Below are 22,664 nucleotides of genomic sequence, written 5' to 3' on the forward strand. Positions count from 1 at the left end.
TCTAATTATTATTTTGGATAAGATTTATTATCCATTTATCTTATTTTAAAAACCGGATTATTTATATATTTCGGATATTTTAATTAAAGCAAAATTATATTTTATTAATTATATTAAATGGCCGAAAATCCCATTTATTTAGCTAGGAAATTCGGATTTTCTATGTACAGAAAATCTAATTTTCTTAGTTATTTATTGGTGAATAATTGGTATTTAATTAATTAATTAATTATTCTACATTATTTACACAATTATTTTTATTCCTTAAAACGACCAAAAATCTTCCTAAATACTACTAAGGGAATCCGAAAATCTGAGCTATGGAAAGCTCAAGATTTTCGGCCCTCTTGTATTATTTTGGGGGAAATTATTTTGGTAAATTGTATTTTTAATTATCTCCCAAAAATCTATTATTTTCCTTAATTCTTTTTTTCTGTCTTCTTAATATTTGATTATCATATTTTCTTACCTTTATTCCCCTTGATTATTCCCCAAAGTAATCTTCCTTGCCATATTATTTTTCATGACAAACATACCTTTCATATTTTATTATACACAATCACCTTAATATCAAAACTTTCCATAATTCTTTCATTCACTTTTCCAAGTAATTCCATAAACCCTACTTGCCATAATTCTTCCCACATTATCTTGCTCTAATTCTTGCATGAGCTAGCCTATAAATACCCCTCCATACCTCTCACATTCTTCACACCAATTCTCTTCTTTTCTTCACCTCTTTTTACACAATTCATCCCATTTATCTTTGAAGCCAATTTTCGGGCACTTTTGGTGAGTTTTGGGGGTATTGATGTTCCACAGAAGATTGTTCCTCTCAAAAAATCCTTGAGGTTAGGCTCAAGAATCACCCAATTCAAAGTTATATCGAAGGAGTTACAACCTCTGCAAGTTCTGCCTATTCTTTCCAATGCAAATCCAATTCTTCTCTTTTCCTTGGTTTCTTATCTTTTCTTCTTCTCTTCTCTTATTCAACTATTATTATTATTATTATGGGGGGTTTATAAAAATTATTATGAGTAGTTTTAATTATATAAAATCAGATTTTTAATGATGTTTATGAAAATTAATTTAAAAGGTTCATGTACATATAGTTGGGGGTTTTTAATTTAATTATTGTGATTATTTGTTAACCTTATATTGATTAAGGTTATATTTATTTGTAGGGTTTGTTCGATCAAGATTCTTGAGGTTCTTTTTGTGTGATTTTGCTAAGCAAGGATCAAGGTACGTTAGGTGGCTAGATACCTTAAAAGTGATCGGTTTTAATAAGCATGTTTTATTGATTTTTGATGATTGAATTAAATTGAATTAAATCGAATTGAATTATGATTTATGAAATAAAAGCATGTTTAAATAAATTGGTTTTGATAAATAAATTGGAGTATTGATTTTATATCATGTTTTAAATAATTAAAATTATTATTCATGTTTAAAAGGTTTGATTTTAAAAGCATGTGGAATTAAATAAAAAAAGGGACTTTGAATTATTATTATTAAAAGTTGGAATTATTGGATATAAAGAGGATTTATTGAATTATTATTATTAATGCTTTACAAGCATGTTGGTAATCCCACTATGCGGATTTGGTTTATTGATAAGACCTTGGACTTTGTATGACCGGGTCTTTCCTCAAGAATAGCCTTGTAATATAAGGAGACTAGCTTAGGGGGTGTGCACACTTGGGTGAGGAATTGGATTAAAATGAATTGGTTTTAAAGGAATTGGATTTTAAAGAGGAATTGGTTATTGAATTGACTATTGATATTGATTATTGAAATTGGTTTTGGAATTTTGAGTTGGAATTATTGGTCAAATAATTGGAAAGGTTGGAATTGATTTCAAAAGCATGTTTGCTAATAAATTGAGTTTAATTACTATGCACTTATCGTACTTAGCATATTTTGCTAATCCGTATTTCTTATTTTTTTTTTGGTTCGCCCTATTTACCTTAATGGTAAACAGTGTTGACTAATTTCAGGTGGAGTCAATAATTGAGCATATGGAGTCCCGGGAATGGTTTCACCTAGATTAGAAAATGTTGGTTTTGATGTTTATTTTTGAGTACTCATGACAATGGTTACTATTTATACTCTATTATTAATAAAAGAAAAGTATTTAAGTTTTTCGCTGCAAAGTATTGGTTTTGTTTGGTAAGTTTGAGTAGCCTTGCGTAATCACGCGGCAGTAATATGCCTAAGTCTATCTCTACGGTATAATTATATGTATTATACTAGTATTTCTGTAGAGGGAGATTTGGGAGTGTTACAGTGGGTTCATTATGGTGCACTCATTAATTTGGGATGTTGAACCCACTGTCAAGGCGTTTTGAAACTGATATGTTTAGTGGGTTCAACAATCCTGGGATGATAAAGACGCATAGAGCCCATAGTTGAACGCACCAAGAGAAAGAAGCAAGGCAAGGCAGTAGGGGCGCGGGCGCGCAGCCGACCAGCGCGGGCGTGCACTCTCGCCGCGCGGCCGCGCAGGTGCCCAGCTGAGGCATATTTTTCTTTCTTTCTTCTTCTTTCCCTCATTTCATTCATACCCTCACACTCGAACGCACCCCTTATCTCTCTATAAACACAAACCCTAACTTCCTACATCTCAATTCTTCACTCAAATCTACATATTTCCTCATAAATTCATCAAATTTCTACTCAAATTTCATTACTTTCACAAAAATACATACTACTTTCCCCCATTTCTTATTCTCCATTCTCTTTTCTCCATTGAAGAGCAATTGGGGTTTTTCGGTTTGGAGGAATTATGGGCTCGAAAGTTGATCAAACTTGCTCCTTGTATGGTCTAATCATCTTCTCTACTCTTATTTTTCTTAATTACATCAATTTTAGTTGAGAATTTGATTGTTCATGCTTATGTGAATAGTAGTATTATTGTTTTTGTTGAATATGGTGATTGTTTTGCTAATTTGGATGCTCATGTTTGTTGTTTGTTAATTGAATTTGCCTCACATTGTGTTGTTGTTGATTGTCTAGCATATTTGATAATTTTTGGTGGCTCTTTGAAGAAGTTGGAATTTGAGATTCTTGGCAGTAGCTTGGTGATTGTGTGGTGGTTTACTTGAAAGTGGTGTGGTATTGTTGTAATTGGTTTTGTGATTATGGGTGATAGAGGAGCATTTGATTGGTCTTTTGTTGATATCTTTGTGGCGCAAACATGTTAAAAATTTTGAAATCCCCCCTCACCTCTAGGAAGATGAAAACACAAGTAATAATCAAGGAACCCTCACTCTCAAATTCACCCTCACCTCAAACACAAACTAGCAATAAACCTCTGCCATTACCCAAAATACGATTTGCAAACCAACTCCATAAACCACTCTTCGCCGATTTCAAAGAACGAACCCTAAAGCCCTCTTAGCATTATTATCAAGAAAGCACGGTCAAATTGGGTATCGATGAGGACCTTTGGGTTTTGTTTGACAACCTCCGGATCGGATTTGTTAACACATGTTACCGAACTTACCTTGAGCCTACAAGGGAGTTTCTTGCTTTACTCTCTTCTACTCCGGTTGGTGACAAAGATTACTAAATCTTATTTTAACACTTCAACGTGGAGAAAACTCTATCTCTAGCCGAATTTAATGCGGCTCTTGACTTCAATCCGGGTGCGGATGTTCTCTTTCCCGAACATGAGTTCTTTGATGGTTTTGCTAAATATGCTTGGTGGCATGACATCTCGGGTTTGAATGAGTTCACCACCCGCTACTCTGTAGCTAGTGACATATTCCAACATTGCCTTCGTGATCTTCATCGGCTCTTGGGATACTCGGTCTTCCCAAAGCAAGACTTGGGTAAAATGTTGAAGGCCGAATTGGTTTTTCTTTGGATGGCTACTAGAGAGGAGTTGCGAGGGAGGCTAAACTTTGGGCACATCTTCTTGAGAAATTACATTGACATGCATGGGAGGAAGTCGGGGGATATTGAATGTGGTAGCATGGTAATTAGATTGGCTACAAGCTCGGTTTTGGTTGGTACCTCGCTACTTGCATTCCGGTGGGGGAGGCTAACTCTCTTTACCTCGACATCGCTCAACTCAAACAAGTGCAATTCTTAGCAAAGAAAAATGATGTCGAGGTATTTGATTGGTTGAGGAGGAGTGAGCATCATTGCTATCTCCTTAACCCCTCCTTGACATCCCTTCGCTGGCATGTCCTCAATGTTTGGTTTGTTCCATCAAGCAACCGCCTCCCCGGTGATGATGAGATGGAGGATATGCTTCATGAAGAGCAATAATACCAACAACATTAACAACAACAACAACAACAACAACAACAACCTCAACAACAACAACATCAATTCTCCAACCCCGACATGGAAGCCTTGAGTGCTCAAATGCAAGGCATGCAACTTCGCATGGAGGGGATGAATGATCAAGACTTCGAGGCAATCTACAATCAAATGAGAGGCATCTCCGAAATGCAACAAGGTATGTTTATTCAACAACAACAACTCTATGATGCTAGTGTTAACCGTGGGGAGATCACCCCCGCGGTTAACTACCCATACTTCCCTCCTCAACTCGGTCTCGTGCTGTCTAGAGGGGGTGATGGGAGGCTTACTTACCCATATTGGCAATGACCTCAAGGGTCCAACACCGAGTACCGCTCTTTCCCGGATGAGCACGGTAACTATGATTATCGTGTGCCCGATGGGAGCGACTATAGGGGTGATCCTAACAACCCCTATGTCGACCCCACCCATCCTTTACCACTAGAATTTCCCAAGCAATTCACTCCCTTGGCCCCTTGGAAATAACACAACTTTAGGGATCACTATGGTTGGCCACCCGGCTACATCGGGGGATGGGATCCTTATGGTCCCCCATCCGGGTTCTCCTATGATAGGAATGACAACAATGATGATGCCACTCTTTGTGCTTTTTCCTCAATCCCTTTTATTATGTGATCTTTTTTTTTGTATTGGTGGGATGTTGAGATGTATTTTTGTCTAGATTGGGGGAACATTATTTTTGTGGAAAGGATTCAGTAGCCAATTTTGTTGTTGTGAATATCCTTGATCTTTAGTGTCTTGATGCCTTGTGATTGCTTGTCTTGATTGATGATTGATATTGTTGAGTGTTGTTGTTTTCTATGAGTCTTGTTGAGTATGTTTTTGATGATGATTTTGAGATGATTGTTCTATCATGATGATTTGATGATGATTTTTCTCCCTTAACCCAAACCCCTTAAATCCAAAACCCTTGAATCCAAACCCTCTAATCCAAATGCTTGTAGATTAGTGTATATTTGTTATTTTGCTATTTTGTTAATTTGCTTTGATTTTGCTATTTTGTAGATTAGTTTGATTTTGCTATCTTGTTATTTTGTTTTGAAGTTACTAACCTTTTTCTTTGTATATAGCCCCATTTTCTCTTTTATTCTCACTTGGTTTTGATGATTCATGCTAATGCTTGTTGGAGTTTCATGGAGGTGATATTTTCTTTTACCCCGCTTTTATTGGCTTAGCTTAGATAACTCGGTGAGATCTTTCTTATTTCCCTTTTTTCTTTCCTTCATTGTTTTCTTAGATTAGGATTAGTTTAGGAAGAGTTGAACGGTTCGAGTATGTTTTCTTTGTAACACCATAGGTGTTTGGGGTCATTGGAGATGTTGTCGAATGACCACTTGTATATCGATTGAGATTTATATGATATGCATGCATCTTTGTACTTTTCTTTCTCTTTTCCTCTTCTTTTCTTTCTCTTCTCGTTTCTCTTTTCCTTTTTATTTTCCTCTTTTCAAAATGCAAAATACAAAAATATGATTTTGAGGCTTTCTTTTTGGTTTCTTTTAATGTTTTGCTTATGATTTGGACATAATACCATCCGACCTTTTACTTTTGAATGAATGGTTTCCTATGTGGTATCGGTATGCACGGTTTGAGAGTATGTTTGGTTGATTCTAGGATAGAGTATGCTAAGGTAGTGTCTTTAGAACTTTTGGGACCTTGAAGCCGGATTCTAATTTTTTGTGGTATGAAGGCATTGCTCTCTTTGGTGAATTTGAAACTAATAGTGAGTTATTGCTACAACCATGTGAGGTTTCATTCTTTTCTAGCCTTCTACATATTTTGCATGAGCCGCACATGGATCCTTGACTTTTGCATGCTTTATCTAGAACTTGACTCTTATCTCCCGAGATCGCGACCGAACTATTTAGGGAGGACAAATGCATATTTTCGGGGTGGTGATTTTTATTTTTCTAGGATAGTTTCCATTTCTTTATTTTGGGTTTACATTAGCCTACTTGCTAACCATTTAAGCCATAAACCTTCTTTTCAAGCCATATCTTTAGATTTTGAGCCTTTTGTTTCAATTTTGTTTCCATTCTTGGTTTTTGTGAAGCAATTGATCATTATTGTTAGAGATTGTGGCGGATGAGAGCTTTTCTAACTTTCTCTCACCTTTATCGCTTTCATTAATTCTTGTTTTTGCTTAATTGTTTGTTGATTTGAGTAGTTAATTAGTTTGATAGTTTGATTCTTGCTTTAATTTTTGTTTAGCTTGTTTTCCATGTTTTTGTTCATTATGTTTGTTTAGATTTTGTTCAAGGAAAATGGATGAAGGTTATATTGATGAATTGAATGATTGATTGTGATTTGTATGCAATTGATTCTTGATTATTGTGTATGGAAGATGCTTAGATGGAATAAAATCTTTCTAGCTAATTGATTCCATGTTTATAATTGTGCTTTCAATCAATTGTGCGGAACTGAGTTGTTTGAGAGTCTAGATTCTTCCATGCCTATGCTAGGTTAGTTGTACGTGAGTGAATTACTTAGTAGGATAATTAGCATGCTTAATTGCACGGGAGCGAGTTGAGTGTGTTGATCGTTCCTAATTGAGATCATTTTCATCTAATTGCAATTTTGTTGTTTAATGCATTGATGTAATTGGATTCCACTTTCCCTAGTTTTCGTTGTTTGCTCTAAGTAGTGTTTTAGTTATACCTCTCTCTATATCACGAGTTCACAACCATCCTACTAGTTTAATTAGCACAAATTGATACACTTAGTTTTCGTGGTTCGACCCTATACTTGCCACTTACTAGCTTGGTGTAAGTTTAGGTTTATAAATATCTAATTTGATTAGGGTAGTAGCCCAACGACCTACTTCACTCGCGATCAATAATTTTGTTGTAATAAACATATGTAGTACATAATATGTTTTTCCAAAAAAAAAAAGGCCATATCGCCCATATGTCACAAATTATGTTAAGAATATTATTTTTCTTGCTTAAGTTATAGTTGTCAATATGTTTTTTGTGGAAAGTTATATCAAATCTTTTTCCAAAAAAGAAAAAGTTGTATCAAAATCTTTTGTTTTAATTTGTATGCAATTTTTACTTATATGTAGACAGATTTAATTTGTTTCTTAAATAGAAATTTTTTCAAAAAAAAAAAATAAAAAAGAAAAGGTCTAAAGACATACCAGAACATGACAAGTGTCATTGCTAGTGTGTCTTTGATTATTGATTGATTGATTATTGATAGCCTGGTTTAATAGAGATAGAGTTCATCCTGGGTAATAGAAAGATCTATTTTAGGCACTTCGTGATGCTCCCACACAAAGCAATCTTTGAAAGTTTGGAGTACATTAATCATCAAATGTTTATCTTACTCTGGCAATCTTCGTGAGCTATTGAGTCAAGATGTTGCTTGTTAGGATATTGATAAATTGCACAATCTTTTTTTGCCATTTGAATATGATAGGATACTTTAGCATCCCGCTGAGCAAATAGACTTCCAAGGAATAGTATCTGTTGGGATTTGAAGAAAATCAGGGAGTAATCCATTTGGTCAGCTTACCTAGCCATGTTTGATGATGATTAGAAGCGGGAGGAAGAAGCTCCATCTTTGATTTCACTTTTTGGAGTAGAATTTGGCAACTCGATGTTCTCCGTCATATCAAACTATTTCCTTGGAGACCATGCCAAAATATAGTGTAAAGTTACTATATATAGAAGTGATGAAAAAAAAAAAACGGAGGGAGTAGTAAAATGCGATCAAAGTTTAGTCATATAATTAAATCAGATCAAACGACCATACAAATAATATAAATTCATCTCAAAACAGATTAGACCTTACTACAATCAAACCAGATCTCCTTGTTTCAAATGAAGAGAACAAGTTTTAATTTGAGCTTGAAATTCTTGGATCATGGAAGGTGAAGTCCCTGCCTGAGATGTGAAATATGCATATGCTAGTGTGAGCCATCATGAGTCTTGGTCTCTACCTGCTCAAATTAAATGTTGATGATGGTTACGTGAGTGAGGTAGGCTATGGTGTGGGCACAGTGGTGAGCAATGGTGATGGTTTGGTCTGTGAGTATCTTACGTCCCAATCCCCTGACAAATAAGAACCAGAGGTGGCGGAGTCAAAGGCAGTTTTATGCGGTGCGCAGCTTGCAAAGGAAAGGAAACGAGAAAAAAAAAATTACGAAAACAAGCTTCAAATACATGAACTGAATAACAAAAAAGATGAACAAAAAAATTTATGATATTACTTGGAATAATTGATGCACACAAGTACACAACTCACTTATACAATTGCTCTAGTTTGCCCCTCTACAAACTAAAAAGAAAGAGAAATACGGCCGTCAAACAAGTTGTGTTTTGTCGGTTTGCGTGATATTAAATGGTATGATGAGCTCTTAACCCAAACCTAGCCTATTTATGAAATGGGTTGAAAATCCTCGACTCAAACCTAACCTACTTATTAAATGGAATACTCGGGTAAAATTTTACCCACTTATCTTTATTAAATAATGCAAGACATTATATAGTTCATTACATACTTTATAATAAAAAAATAAATAAATAAAAAACCAAACTACGACAGATCAAGGTGAAGGAAGAATTTCATAAGATTTGCGGGTGACTAACAAAGGGTAAATTTGTCCACCCAAACCAAAAATTTTGCCCACTAAAATTTTTTACTAAAATATTTATACTACCAAATTATGCACTTAGGAGTTAGGAGGGTTAGTAGATTGGCATAAAAAATCAAATATTTTGATTAATTCAATAAACATTTTAAGCGTGTCGAGTTCAAATTAACGGTTGACATTCAGCCTATTAATATAGTCGGGTTATGCACGTTGATTTCAAGTTGAAAATTCTAACTCAAACCCAACCTATTTGATTTCATGTCAACCCAATTACTAAAGCAGTCAAAAATTTTAGAACCAAACTCGGCTATTTTGGGTCGAATTATCGTATCGTGTCAACTTTTAACAACCATAAGCCCATAAGAAAAAAAACATTATTTTTCCCTTTAATAATAGCATATGTTAGAGCTTAGAAGCTCGAAAGAAAAGATAAAGACTACACATACAACATGATATGACAAGTTGACAATAATATATTGCGCAAAATAAAATAGGCCTTTTTCATTAAAAATCAATTTTCATTTGAATTTTAAATGAAAATTTTAAACCCAAAATCTTGAAATCAAATGATTTATCATCCACAAAATACTCCCTCCACTAACTAACGCTTGCCTATATATACATTGAAATATCAAGTGCATCAATTAATGCAAACGGGAAAAGTATTTATTTATTTATTTATTCAAGACGGGAGAAGTATTTGATGTGCATAAAAAATGACAAAATCATTTAAATTCAAATAGGTTAAAAATTTTCATTCAAAGTTCAAATGAAAATTAATTTTAGTAGAAAAAGGCCCAATTTTATTGTATGTTTGAATTAATTATATGTATTTCCTTTATCCTTTATGCATAAACAATGCTCTTTCTCTTGTTTTTAGGTAGAGGGACCAACAAGAGCAATTGCGTAAGTAGTTAGTTGTGTGCATCATTTTTAATTTTTGTTCAAAACACTCTTAAAATAGGCAAACAAAGCCCAATACTATAAGCAGGTAGCAATTTAAACCCATGTTCCACGGGTCACTTCAATACCTATTATATTATTTGAAAACAAAACTATATATACCACCTATCCTCCTCTTCATCACCATTTGAATTTATTTTACTATAATTTTCATGATAAATCATTTACATTGTATAATTCTGCTTGCCTCAACAGTCAATCATCCCTATTCATCTACAACATTTGAATCCCTTCAACATTATTTATCAATTGTACTATTAATTTCCTAACTCAATTCACATATAATAATTCTTTTCTTCTCATACTATTAATTGATAGATTTTCAATAACACATGCAACAACACAGGCCAAAAGACGCTATATTGGGGCTTTAAGGCTTGAAGGAAGAGATATAAACGATAGAGGCTGCACATACAACATTAGACCATCTACAATGGTGAGATTTTTAAAAGTTTTTTTTTAGGAGAAAGTATTTTTTGCAAAGAATATCAATAAGTTGGTACCTAAACTTAGCAACTCGCCGACTCTAAAAGAAAGTTGCTTAAGTTTAGAGACTCAAGTTTGAGTCTCTTGACAAAAAGTGTAGGCCCTTTATTAATAATATAACATATTTTGTGTAATTTATTTAAGTTTTTTTAAAAAAACTTACAATATGGATTTAATAGGCCATACATTAAAAGAAACATTAATATACTTTAAAAGTTTAGAAAGTCTCACCATTGAAAAATTAAACTTCACCTGAGTTGCTAAATTAAAACAATAATATATTAGACCAAATCAAATGAGCCTTTTCCACTAAAAAATTAATTACCATTTAAAATTCAACTGAAATTTTAAACTAAATCAAATGATTTTTTATATGGTACACAAATACTCCTTCCACAACAGAATAAGTATTAAATGTACATAAATAATAAAATCATTTAAATTCAAATTGATTTAAAATTTCACTCAAAATTTAAATAAAAATTAATTTTAGTGGAAAAAGGGCCAATTTTTACCCATAAATTGTTACAATGCTTGCATGTTTAATTATATGTATAATCTTTATCCTTTATGTATTGTACATGTATTAATAGGAAGAAGAGTGCTCTTTCTCTTGCTTTTTGTAGAAGGACCAACTAAAGCAATTTTTGATACAAAATCCACACAAGATTACTTCATTTGTGTTATAAGAGTTACTTGTTTAGTTTTAACGGAGTTACTTGTTTAGTTTTAAAGGGGTTATTTCGTTTGTGTTATAAAAGGATTACTTAAGGGTTACCTGCTCAGTATTATAGGGATTACTGAGTAAATTACTTTGTTTTTTTACAAGTAGTCACATGATGTGACCAACCACACACAAGATTCACTGATTGTATAAGTAGTGTGCATAAGTTATTCCTATATTTTTAAAATATAGATTTCATTTTTATTTTGTTGTTGTTTTAAACACTCTAATATGTGAGGCAAGCAAAGCCCGAGTACAATAAACAGGCAGCTATAATCAACATGTTTTTATCAGTTTAGAACGACACTGAACCCAATAACTTCCGGCTCGTGTAGGACTGAAATGACATAATATAAACCAAACTATTTACCTCCAAATTCAACCAAATTTCTACATAAAATTAGCTAATTTAATACAATAAGATAGGTTTAAACTAAAAAACAGGGACAAATTTTATTGCTTACCATAGTAGAAATGTAGAGGTGTGCGTAACCCCAATACCATACATTCAATGCACCGGAAAATTAGGGCTTTAAAACACCACTTCTAATCAATTTTAGGAGTGCCAATTTTATGTAACATCCAATCCATTTAGACGCAACAGAACAGATTTAGCTATCTCCTTTAACAAGATTCATTCTCATAACATGTCAAAAAAAAAAAAAAAAAAATCAATACAAATAAATTACTCCGTATTGAACAGAAAAAATGGAGGTGCTCATATACTATCCAGCTATCGAGGAGTCTTCCATGCCAAAATTAGCATTCAGAGATATAGATTATAAATTAAATCTTTAATCACAGCATCCAAACCATTCTTCAATCAATTTATTTAACTGTTGCCGATTGAATAAAATAGATTAAAGAATACTAAAAAAAACATTAACTTATAAAAATTTGCTTCAGAAGAAAATTAAAAAAAGGGGGTAAATCGCTCATATTCTATGGGTGTATAGATGAGTCTATCATGCCATGGTTATAGCAATTCAGAACGAGGAATTTTTTATAATCATCGCTACTTTCCCCACAATTAAAGAATGAAAAAATACAATAAAATAAATAAATGGAGATGAGAGGATATAATCAAAAACCTTAATAGAAGAGGAATTGGAGTTGGAGTTGGAATAAGAGTAGGAAGCAGCGGCGAAGGTGTTATTATAGAAGAAGTAATGCAATTTGAAGGCAATACATTTAAAACCCTAATCCTATGGGCCGACGAGCGGTAACCAAGACCCAAAACTCAGTACTCGGGACAAAATCGTCAAGTTGTGTACATGGCATGATCGATACTTGTTGTTACCGACACCTAGACCTGGCAATTTTAACCCAGACCCGATGACCCGACCCGAATAACCCGACCTATGACCCAAAATTGACCCGAAATTAACCCGAAATCCGACCCAACCCATACCCGACCCGAAGTGGAATTGACCCGACCTTAACCCGAATCCCGAAATGACCCGACCCAAAACGACCCAACTAGAGATGACCCGACCTGAAGTTGACCCGAGACCTGAAATGACCCGACCCAAAGTGACCCGAAGTTGACCCGATACCCAAAGTGACCCGACCTTTAACTTAAATTAATTGACCCAAATAGACTCGAAACCCACAGTGACCCGAACCAAAATTATCTTATACCTTAAATGACCAGAATCTATTTAAGCTAAAGACTTGACCTGAGCAAACCAAAATAGAAAAAAATCGCAATCAAACTGACTTAATTTTCTTTATTAATTTGTAATGTGTAACAGTGTAACTAATTTACATATTTTGAGCATTACTTTTTCTCGATTTCTTCGATCTTTTATCTCTATAAGTTATTAAAAAAATCGTAAAAAGATTGAAATTTAACGACTATTCTACAGAGTTTGTCCATAAGATTAAAAAAATTAACTAAAGCTCGAAATAAATTAAAAGTCAGAAGTCTAGAAAAAAAATAGTACAATAATAATGCGTACATAACATAATGTTCAATACCAAATGAAATTACAAAATAATCTAAAGTCAAACAATTACCGTATTCCATGAAAAAAGTAGCCTTAACAAATATAGTGAGTTTCTCGTCAAAAAAAAATATATAAATGTATACTATCTCCGTTTCATATTATTTTCAACGATTAGACATTAATATTTAAATTTCTCTCTCCTCATAATTTTACCACTTCTCTCTCTTTTACCACTTTCTCGCTCCATCTCCAAGATGTTCAAACGGCCAGGGGATGAGCTAGGGAAAAACCCGGCTAAGATAGGGAAGAAAAATCCTTCCCAGTCAACTTCATCGGCACAGCCAAAACCAAATGACCTACAACCGGGGGTAAGAGTCCGGCATAATATTGGTTCTGCTTATGCTGCTTTCTCACCACATACTTCTTATGGTGCAGATGCCTCCTCGCGCCGGCCTGACCTCTAGCAGTACTCCAAACGGATGTTGAGGACTCTCACCAGGTGAGAAAAGGACCAGGTGCTTGGACTGCAGACGGTCAACTTTGACCGCATCCTAGCCTTGCTGGCTGAGGTAACTTAGAGTTTTTCTTAAATACTTGATTGGAAAAATACACTTTATTAATCCCAACTTTGTCCAATTTACTTTGAATAATCCCAACTATCGATTATTCTGCAATAATCCAAACTTTCACCACTATTTTCTTCTAGCAATCCCAAAAATTGATTGCCTACTGAAAAGTTTTTTTTTTTTTGAGATGCCACATGACACACTTTGATTAGTCCAAAAAAATAAAATAAAAAAACAAGTAAAAAAAAAAAAACAGAGCCATCCCCTTCCCAAAACTCTGGCCACTAGAAAACTATCCCTAACTTCTCCAGCCCTATCCCTTCCTCCTTAGTCCCACCGAGAACCACACCCTCCCTCTGTCGCTTACAAAACCGGCCCCAACAGCCACTCGCTCCAGCCCCAATCGCCACCCCAAACAATTATAGAATTGTTGTACTTGTATAAACAGTTTGAAATACGAAGTACAATTATAGAATTATTGGCATAGAAGAACTTGTATTTGCTAATGAATCTGTATTGGTAAATTGCTAATGAATTTCCCTTTAAGCTTTGATAATTTGTGAAAATGGTAATTAGTGACATCTGAATTACAATTGTATTATAGAAATATGAGTTTCGATATGAATATGTAATTTGTATATGGATAACGTTAAGAACTTGAATTTCATTATTGTCAATGTATTTCCCTATCGCATTATCGCCACCCCATATCCCCTACCGTAACTTTTCTGGCGAAGGATTGACGACGACGGCGACACAAGTTTTTAGCGTTTTTAGGCAGTTACCACGATTTATGCTGCAGCTTTGGGGTGTAACTTTTGTGCGATTTTGGGGTGTTTTCGGGCTATATTTAGGCGCTTTTTTAGGCAAAAATTAGGCAGCGGCTGAGGATTATTTCTAGTTGGGTTGTCGGGGAAGGGGCAAGGGGGTGGTTTGGGAGGGTGCGGCTGTGATGAGGCAGGGGTAGGGTGGCGGTTGGGGCTGGAGGAGAGGCTGGCTTAGTTTTTCTTTTTTAAAATATTTTTTGTTTTTTTAATTAAAAAAAAGACCACTCACATGTCGACACGTGTCCAGCAACCTACAATAATAGGTTGTTGACTTTTGTTGGCCGATTTGGGATTGTTAGAAGAAAATGGAGGTGAAAGTTGGGATTATAATAGAATAATCAATAGGTGGGATTATTCAGAGTAAATTGGACAAAGTTGGGATTAATAAAGTATATTTTTCCTATTTGATTTTGAAATTACATCCTCTAACCTTTCTTTTACCCTCTAACTTTTGTAGGTGATGCTGAGGGTAGACGGGCTCAAGGTCCCGTTTAGAAAAGCAAGAGGAGGTAAAGGACGCCTGTGCTAGGGTGACCTATAACACTAACTCAGCTCAATATAGAAACACTTTGAATGAGATTAAGTCTAAAGCCCGTGAAATGAAATAGGAGGAGCTGATTAAGGAGCTCATGGTTGCGGTGGAGACGGCTAACAACAAAGCCAGTAACCTTGAGCTTGAGCTAAAAAATGCTAAGTCCGACCTGAAAGCTCTAGAGGCGGCAGACAAGGAGAACACCCAGCTAAGGGCGGATAACATCCGGCTCAAAAACGAGATCGTCCAGCTATTGAGTGATCACAAGAATGAGCTTTCCAAAGAGCAGGACCAGCTGATTGCTGAGAATAAGAAGGACTGTGAGGCGCGGATGAAGATGGCTTAGGACCTAGTCCATCTGAGCGCTAACTTCGGATACTTCCGTCTGAGGTATGATTACGCCACTGAGGTGTACGATGCCCAGGTTCTACCTTGGAGGCACCGCCTCCCTTTAAGGTGTGGGTGTAAGGAGGGTGTTCCTATCATAGGGGATCTTTCTCTTTAGATGCCCATGGCCCTTTAAAAGCCTAGGACTTTACACTTGTTAGGGTGTATTAGGATTTGATATCCTGACTGTTTGGGGGACCTTGAATTAGAAATGATCCTCCCATCACGCTTTTTTGTAAGAAATAAGTAGGAATCGCCAATGAGTTTTAGGAAAACTCATAAACCTCATTCATACCTTTCTCCCAAGTAGAGTTCAAGGGATAATTAGCACGAATCGTAAGTTTACCCATGCCCAAATTGATCTACGTGTACCAGAAATGAGTTCGGGAGCGAGGGTACTAAAATAACGTTCCTTTTAGGGAGGAATCGCTATTCTAGCCCTAGTTACTGCCTCTACTAGCTCTTCCTTTTTCACAATTTCATCACCAAACAATATTTGCAACGCGATACCTAAAACTAAGTTAATTAGTTGATTTTATTTACACGCATTGATCACGTAGGAATTACATTGCAAAGTCGTTATTCTTTATTTAATTCAAATTCGTGAAAAGAACAAAATAAACAAGATTCGCCTTGGCTTAAGTGATCAATAAACAATTAATTATTCAATTCTATTCTTATTTAACGCAAGATACTATGTGGAATTGATTAATCAGAAATCCATTTAAAGTGATCAAACAACACTGATTAATTAATTAAAGTTGTTTTAAACAATAAAATAAAGGTGATTGATCTAAGTGCTCGGGAATTTACCACTTCTCTTTGCTAGATCTTCGTTTAGAACACTTATAGACTCCTTCTTGTTCGGGAACCTCCACCGTAGTAACAAATATTAAAGGGGGTGAGTGTTTAAGACAAGAGGTTTTGGTAGCACACAAGTTCACAAAGTTTCTGCCAAAGTTTTAGGTTAATTTCTGTCTGTTTGAGCCTCGTATTAAGCCCCTATTTATAGGGAATGGGTAAGATAAGGGTTTTGAACATTCTGCCGTTGCAGGTGTCGCGCGCATCTGAAAGGGTTGCGCGCGACAGCCCAGCGTAAGTGGATTAGTTGCGTTGCTGTAGGCAGCGCAACTGATTGTCTTGCGCGCGGTATTATTGTAAGATTCGATTTCATATTTTTATGAAATTCTGAATCTTCCGTAAGCGCATCACTAGCAGTTGAACACTTTGAGGCTCTACTAGGTTTCCCTGCAAATACTCTCCTCGTGACATATGCCCCTAACTTGTCGGATTCCAAACCTGTATTTCAAAGATTTTGTGATTCGAATGACAATGATATGGCCAATATGGGAATTGAAGAAGGCGTGAATTTAGTTCAATTTATTGAACACTTTGTCGCCCCTCGTGACAACTTGACTAAACAACGTTTTAAAATTCGTGCTTTATGTTTTGTCTTGTTGTCAATTGTTTGCTTAGGACAGGTAAAGAGTATGGAGATTATTCCATGGTGTCCATAGTGGAGCAAATAGAGGGGTGTCACTCACCAACCCCTTTAGCTCTGGCGGAAATTGTTCTTTGCTTGGATCGCCTTAGAGGAGACCCTAACGAGAACGGTTTCATGGGAAGTCCACTCCTATTAGACGTACGTTTTTTTTCCTCGTGTTTTCAGCGCAATTAATAAAGTTGCATTGGTCATACCAGCGCAATCTTCTGGGATGCGCGTGAGTGGCGCGCGGCAACTGGATGTGATGCGCGCGCCACCTGCTTATGTAACGTCGCAATAATTTTTTTCTCTTCTTTTTTTTTTTCAGATTTGGCTCATGGAAGTTTGCAAATTGTTGATCAGCCACAAAATCTTGAGGCTAACGGAGTGAGAACATTCCCTAGACGTCGAATTCTCTACAAGCATAAGAATGAAGAAGAATGGACGTCGTTTTTCTGTCATCGGGTTCCTAACATACGCTTTGTGATTCCTTGGTGGAACATAAGTGATGGATGAAGAACGGTAGGTCGTTGGGCTACCACCCCACCCAATCAAACAAAATTTGTAACTCAACTAACCCCTATTTAGTGTAGTGGTAAGTCAAGGTCGAACCCAAAGGAATGGAGGTCGAATGCACAATGCCTAAGTCAAGCTATTCCGAAGTCTAGTAGGGGTTTATGAAGGTAACTAGAGCTAAGCTAGGCAATGCAAAAAGCTTGTACTAAACAAATACAAAGGCGCTAGGGGAATGGATCCACATGCATCAACAACGAAGTTCAATCAACTTGGGGATTCAACCAATCAAGTCAAGCAATGTGAGGGAAAACCGAAATTGCAACCAAGAGAGTACATCAAGTTATTCTCCTAGAGGTCTAATTAGCGTCAACTACATCAAACACTAGCTAGGATACATCACAAGATATCTCAATCGAGTAAATGCAAGCCACAAATCAATGGTCCATATCAATGTGAACTCACAATGCAATCTAGTGTGAATAACAAGGGTGATCAAGCCTAATCAAGCACACACATGCACAAAATCAATCAACCAATTTAATCACATTATCAACTCAATCAATTTCCCTCAAATTAATCTCAATTCATCATCAATACATGCTTCACCACTACCCTAGCAAATAAACTACTCACAATCCATGAAGAACATCAAGATCAAAGCTAAACTAATCATCATTCCCAAATTCATCAATTGAAATCAAATATCTATCAAACTATCAATTAACCAAATCAAACAATAATACTAGTGAAATCAAACATTAAATTGCATTAAAGAGTAAAGAATCCTTACAAACTTGATAGAAATCAAATCAAATGTAGCAATCTTCAATCATCAATCATCAAACCCACATTTTCTCTCTCTAAAAATGCTAAGAACTAGTGTTTTTCTCTCTCTAAAAATCTAATCTAATCTAATTCTCTCTAATGAAGATCTAATTCTCTCTCCTTAAAAGGAAAGAAATAACTATCAATACAAAGAGGAAGTTGGGATTGACGTCCAAAAATAGACCCACGCCGGTGCGGGCGCTCGGAGGAGAGAGAGTGGCGCGCACGGGAACACACCCAGAAAGGTGCGCCCGCACGCACCTGGTGTGCGGCCGCACGCGACAGATGTGCGGCTGCACACTCCTCGAGTGCGCCCGCACATCGCTGCTACTTCCTTCTCTTCTTCTTCGTCCTAGCTCATGCGGTGCACACATCCTAGATGATGGTGATGGAGGACAAGGTAGGCAGGAATTTTCTTGAATTTCTTGAAGGGTAAAAGCCATGAGAAAGGCATATATAAGACCTTGAAGCATGCTCCTTGGACCTCCCTTTGGCTTGAAACTTCTTGCACAACCTTTAGGCATGAAAATCAATGGAAGACCATGGAGAGGAAGCTCGGGAATCCTTGGACAATCAATCACAACCTACAATCAAAGGATAAAAGGCAAATAAAAGGGAAAAATAGCAAGTAAACTAGAAAATGCATAAAATAGAGAAACTAACTACAAAAAGCATGAAATGAAGAAAACTAGAATAAAATTAGGGAAAACTAAAGAAAAAAGAGATAAAATAAAATAAAATTCATCCAAAAAGGGACCAAATGAGTGCCATAAATGTCACTCATCAATAAGTAGTATGATTGGGAATAGTTTCAATTGTCCCTACATTAGGCTTTTAGGCCTTTCTAGTACTACTTACATCTTTCCTTGCAGGGTGATGAGACAATATGGGATGAAACAGATTATTCCCCCACACGATTGTGATGCCCCTAAGGATGTGATCTTTAAACCCGAACGAATTCCTCGTTGGATGGAATATTGGTCAAGTCTTCCTAGGTGGGTAGTGAAAAATCCCACAGCGAGCATTGTACTATCTTCTTTATACAAAGCTTGGATGAATGCGGTGGACAAGGGAGAGTTAAATAAGGCTCGATCACAAAATCAAGCTGCTTTGTCCCACAATCAACCTAAGCCTTTGATGCATTCGACCACTACTACTCCTTCTAATGGCCAAAACAAAGGAGTGAGAAGAAATTTAGACTTCTCCTCATCACCTAAGGCTCGTTCAAGGGAACCAAAAAGAAAGGCTCCTCCTAAACCCGCGCAAAAGGGTGTGAAGATTAGGGAACCTTCACCAAATCCTCGCAAAATGGCTCCAACGAATGACAAAGGAAAAGGGAAAAGAATTGAAAAAGCTCCTATTCCAAGGTTGAAGAAAGGACGTTTGGGTCAAGAAGAAGAGCGAAGGGGAAAGCTCTAAGGTTGCTGAAAGCACTGCAATGGAAACTACTACTTTGTCCACTGTGACAATTGAGGATATAGTAAAACCTTAGAGTGTTACACAATTATCAATAGTTTAAATTCGAATAACGTGTAATCACTACTATGTTTTTTTTTAATTATTATCTAGTTCAATGATGCTTTTTGTTTTTAAATTTTGAATGGAATAAAAATGAGCTTTATTTTTTTTATATGACCGAATCATAAAGATTGCCTACGTATTCGTATCACGAAATCAAGTCTTTGCGTAGTTCTTGCAAAATTATTATATATATATATATATATTTTTTTTATTAAAAATTTCTCTTTAATTCCCTTTGTAGAAATTAAATGAAAAATTAATCAAACTTTGTTCAATAATTTTAAATCAAAGTTTAATTTTTGTTTTCCGAGTATACGATGTTTTGAGAAACGCCCTCTTTTTTATCGCAAGTAAAAATCGGAATTTTATTCAAGCGTAAAATTCTGGGTTCGTAGTTCGTCATTAGGTGGCGCGCGCAACATCCAAGGTTGCGCGTGCCTGCCGCGCGCAACTGATTTAGTTGCGCGTGACATCCGCGCGCAACTGTTTTAATTGCACGCGACACTTGTGTTACGAGTGTTAAATTTTTTTTTAATCGTATTATTACCCCCAAGTGTGAAGAGTTTTTCGTGATGTTTGAAAAAATCTGAACACTTTGAATGGTATATGTTTTTTTTTAATTTCCCCCTCAAGTGTTATGAACTTTACCGTGGTATTCGGTAAAGCGCATAACACTTAGAATCTTTATTTGAATGCTAAAAAAAATGATTGTTTAATGAATGAACGAGTTTATCCGGATTTCATATGTAATATTTTTTAAGTCGATCAATGTTTATTAATTGGCGAATTTCATCAACCCCAATATCCATTAATCTGACAGCTCCTCCTGATAGAATTTCAATTACACGGTAAGGTCCTATCCAATTAGGTTTGAATTTCCCTCTTGGATCGGTTGGTGGACCCCTAACCTCTTTTAGTACAAAGTCACCTTCTTTAATATTTCGGGGTCGTACCCTTTTGTTAAAGTGCCGTGCGATGCGTCATTGGTAGACTTGTACATAATGAAAAGCTTTTAATAGTCGTTCGTCGAGAAATAAAATCTCTTCATACCTCGCTTTTACCCATTTAGCTTCCGGTAGCTTGCTTTGGAGTATGATGCGTAGGAATGGTACTTCTAGTTCAACTAGTTGAACTGCGTCTATTCCGAAAACTAAGGAGTATGGAGTTACTCCTATTGTTGTTCGTATGGATGTTTAATAACCCTATAGAGTGAAGTGTAGTTTATTCGGCCAGTTCTTATAATTTTCTGCCATTTTCTTAATGATAATTGTTATATTTTTATTTGCCGATTCTACAGCTCCATTCATTTGAGGTCTATATGGAGATGAGTGATGATGTTTTACTTTATAACGAGTTAAGAGGGTCTCAACTTCAGATTTGAATTGAGATCCTTGATCACTAATTGGTTCGTATGGAACTCCATATCTACAAAATATGTTTCGTTCGAGAAACTTTGCGACATGTTTAGAAGTGATATTCACGTAAGAAGCAGCCTCAATCCACTTGGTAAAGTAATCGATGGCTACTAATACGTACTCGTGTCCTCCTGCTCCTGTTGGAGAAACTTTACCAATTATGTCAATTCCCCAAGTCGAAAAAGGCCAAGGGGAAGTGAGATTGTATAGTTCGGATGGTGGAAGGTGTTGTAAATTAGCGAACATTTGGCACTTTGGACATTTTTTTACATATTGTATGCAATCATGTTCCATAGTGGACCAATAGTACCCTTGTCGTGAAATTATTTTAGCAAGCATTTTTCCATTCATGTTGAGGTCCACAAACACCTTTGTGAGTGTTCTCCATAAGGCGTGTGGATTCTGGTTGGTCTATACACAATAAGCTTGGACTGTTAGGTCCCTTTTTGCATAATTGACCATTTAATAGACCATATTGGGCTGCGAGTGTTCTCAAGGCTCGTTGGTCTTTTGATGAAGTATTTTCAGGATATGTGCCATGAGTAATATATTGGAGGATATGATCATACCAAGGATTGTCTCCTTCGATGTCATTTATTTCCTCTATTGCGTTGCAATACGCTGGTTCTCTTCTATCAACGCATAATGGCATCATATTTAAGTGATCTGGAATGTTGATCATTGAGGCTAATTTTGCTAGCGCATCGGCAAATTGATTATCGTCCCTTGGGAGATATTTGAAGTCAATATGTTCAAAATGCTCGATGAGTTGCTCTAACTGTGCTTGGTATAATATCATTGTGGAGTTATTTATTTTCCATTTTTTAAGTATATGATTTATTATCAAATTAGAATCTCCATATACCTCTAATTTTTACACACCTATGCTAGCTGCTGCTTCTAGTCTAATAATGCACGCTTCACATTCCGCGACATTAGTAGTAACCTCAAAGTCTAGTTTAACAGTGATTGGAGTATGTGCTCCCTCTGGACTTATGAGTAATACTCCCACACCACATCCTTTTTAATTGGATGCACCGTCGAAGTACATTACCCATTTGTCATCTTGCGTCATGAGAATCTCTTCATCCGGAAGATGAGTATATTCTGCATGACTTGTTTGAATAGGATGTTAGGCCAGAAAATCGGATATGACTTTTCCTTTTATTGATTTTTCAGGAATATATTTTAGTTCGAATTCGGCCAACATTACCAACCACTTGGATATTCTTCCTTGTATGGGTGGTTGTTCAAACAAATACTTTATCGGATTTTGTTGTGAAATCACATGAGTAGTGTGTGGTAGCATATAATGTCGTAGTTCTTTAGTTGCCCACACTAATGCTAAACTTGTTTTTTCCAAGGTGCTATATTTTGTTTCATATTGAATGAATTTTTTACTTATGTAATACATTGCACGCTCGACTTTTTCTACCTCTTGTGCTAACATGGCCCCGGTGGCCGTGTCTGTGACTGTGATGTGTAGCCTAAGAGGTAGTTTGGGTACTGGCGGTGCTAAGACTAGTGGACTTTTGAGA

At 36.0% G+C, this 22,664-nt stretch overlaps 1 long non-coding RNA gene and 1 other non-coding gene across 2 annotated transcripts; both read right to left on the reverse strand.

Annotated features, from left to right (window-relative positions):
• Nucleotides 1-8,064: 8,064 nt before the first annotated feature.
• On the reverse strand, nucleotides 8,065-12,243 carry LOC145590820 (uncharacterized). The gene is made up of 2 exons (XR_014102172.1): nucleotides 11,570-12,243; nucleotides 8,065-8,390 (listed from the first exon to the last, which is right to left on the reverse strand). It is a non-coding gene; the product is annotated as an uncharacterized LOC145590820 (long non-coding RNA).
• On the reverse strand, nucleotides 12,035-12,127 carry LOC145593360 (small nucleolar RNA snoR8a). Its single transcript, XR_014102702.1, has one exon. It is a non-coding gene; the product is annotated as a small nucleolar RNA snoR8a (small nucleolar RNA).
• Nucleotides 12,244-22,664: the final 10,421 nt, after the last annotated feature.

This window comes from Chenopodium album, chromosome 18 (genome assembly GCF_948465745.1).
Source record: "Chenopodium album chromosome 18, dcCheAlbu1.1, whole genome shotgun sequence".
In the NCBI taxonomy this organism is placed as follows: domain Eukaryota; kingdom Viridiplantae; phylum Streptophyta; class Magnoliopsida; order Caryophyllales; family Amaranthaceae; genus Chenopodium; species Chenopodium album.